This window comes from Acyrthosiphon pisum, unplaced genomic scaffold (genome assembly GCF_005508785.2).
Source record: "Acyrthosiphon pisum isolate AL4f unplaced genomic scaffold, pea_aphid_22Mar2018_4r6ur Scaffold_21649;HRSCAF=24481, whole genome shotgun sequence".
NCBI classification, from domain to species: Eukaryota; Metazoa; Arthropoda; class Insecta; order Hemiptera; family Aphididae; genus Acyrthosiphon; species Acyrthosiphon pisum.
In genome coordinates, this window is record NW_021771138.1 from 21,092 (window position 1) to 23,666 (window position 2,575).

Genomic DNA, 2,575 nt, shown 5'->3' on the forward strand with positions numbered 1-2,575 from the left:
CACTCTGACTGTTTTTTATTATCAAATGAACTTATTCAATTCAATAATTTGGTATCCGCCCTAGGCCTCTCTCTTAATATTAGTACGTGTAATGTCATCTTCTCTAGATCTCGTAATCCTATTCATCACCCTTACCTGCTTAACAATATTCTGCTGCAACGCGCATCTATTATAAAAGATCTTAGTATTTACTACTCTTCCACTTTCTTTTTTAACCATCACATTGATATTATTACGGGCCGAGCTAATAAGGTTTTAGGTTTTATTAAACGTTATATCAAGCATTTTTCGTCACCTACCTGTCTCCGTTCGTTATATTTTGCTCTTGTTAGATCCATTTTAGAATATGGGGTTGTTGTTTGGCACCCTTACCTTATTAAGGATCAGCTGCGTCTTGAGCGAGTTCAGTATAAATTCCTTTCTTATGCTGTTTTTATACTTGGATTACCGAATCCTAATCATAACTATTCTGATATTAGCCTTTTTCTAAATATACCTTCTCTATCATCACGCCGCAACCTTATTGATTTACAGTTCATTAATTCTCTCATCGACAACTCCATTGACTCACCTGACCTACTTTCGAAAATCCAATTTAAAGTCCCCTCTCACAATGTTCGAAATCACTCACCTTATTACATTCCAACTCTGTCAACTTCCTTCAGCCATAATCACCCCATGCACAGGATGCTTAGGTTGGCCAATCAACTATGATCTACGTTCACATAGTTTTTTCATTTATTTTGTTTCTCATACTTTTACTTTACTAAAACCTGTACTGTTATCAATTTATATTCAATTAGTATTTAAACATGTATATACTGTATATCTTTATAAAAGTCGTTTGGCGTTAATCCTATAATAAATAAATAAATAAATTGGCTCTTATTACGTCTAAATTTGTGAAAATATATAGATTTTTTTTTAATTTTAAATATGTTAATATTCTTTCGTAAAATCTTAAAATATTATTAACAAACAGAATGATACATATAACCATAAGACTCAGCTTAAATATTGAAAGTAAATTTTAAATATAAAGCGCAGTTTATCAGGAATGGAAAACGTTTTTGAAATTTACGTTTATGCTAAATGTTTTTAAAACCATAGTATTTATAAACCGTTTGAGATTTACGTTTTTGATCATTTTGTTCGGTGGTGTATGAACGAGGTGGACTGTAGTTATGATCAATGCGGTATGAATCCATAGAGAATCTAAACTAACAGCTAACTCTATATCAAGCAGAAAAAATATATGTTTATATTAAGAGCTATACATCAACTTAGACTAGCATGTCGTTTGCGTTCTAAGTCAAATAATTTATTTTCTACATTAGACACAGGAAAAATTATAGAAATATCCTATAGTACACCTAATTATATTCAAACTAATATTTATAATCCAAAGATAGATTTAAGTTCGGCAAAATGTGTCTTGGGTAAATATAAAGAGTATCCGGTATACAATTAAACATATTACAGTAATTCGGTGCAACTCGTTTGCGCACAATCCAAATTGTTTACCTAGATATCGACGACTCGTTTGCGCACAACGAATACCGTCGTTAACCTGATAACGGACGACTCGTTTGCGCACAACATAAACACTGCGTAACATATATTTTATATTTTTAAATTTGGACTTACCTAAAGTTATTGATTATCGGTACAAATTATCAGTAAAAATGATCAGTATATCAATAATCAATATATCATTAGTCATTATCATCATTGAAAATAATCGACGCAAAACTGATATTTTTAAGCAGTCGTTCGCCAGAAAGCTGTACTATAACAACTGACTAGTGACTATGGATATCGAAATTTGTGATGTTTTTGAAACGCGTCGAGATAAAAAGTGTATAAATATAGATAATTATAAATTTAGAGAATTTCGAACTTTAAAATCTGGTGATACACATTTTAGGTGTACAAATAAAAAATGTTCCGTGAGTGCTGTAGTAAGGTTAGTTAATAGTAAAAAATATAAAATTTTAAAAATGACAAACACGCATACCCATGACGAATACGATAACCGAACAATTCATCTTATGTCAATAGCACCAAGTACTAAGTTTATTACTACTTCTATATTTTCCGATTATATTTTAGAAAACTACATAACATCGGATAGCAATTTTCCTCCAACATTATGGGCTTGTGAACCTATTAATAATCCTAAGACTACTAATGGTGCGGAAAGTTATCACAAACATTATAACAGTCAGTTTTACACTGCTCATCCACACATACATCAAGTAATCGACGTCATTATTGGAATTCAAAGTGAAACTGATTTAAAATTTAATTCGATAAACAACAAAATCATAAACTTCAAAAGAAAAGAGACAATTAATAAGGAAATGCAATTGGAAAATATTTGGAATGAATATAAAAATAAAATTATTGATCGTTTAACTTATATGCAGAAAATCGGACTTAAATACCACCATTCAAAATTAGTATAATTTTATAATTAATAGACTACTATTACAACTTATTAATAGTTTAATTTTATAACTAATAGACTACTATTACTTCTTATTAATAGTATAATAAATAATAATTATATATT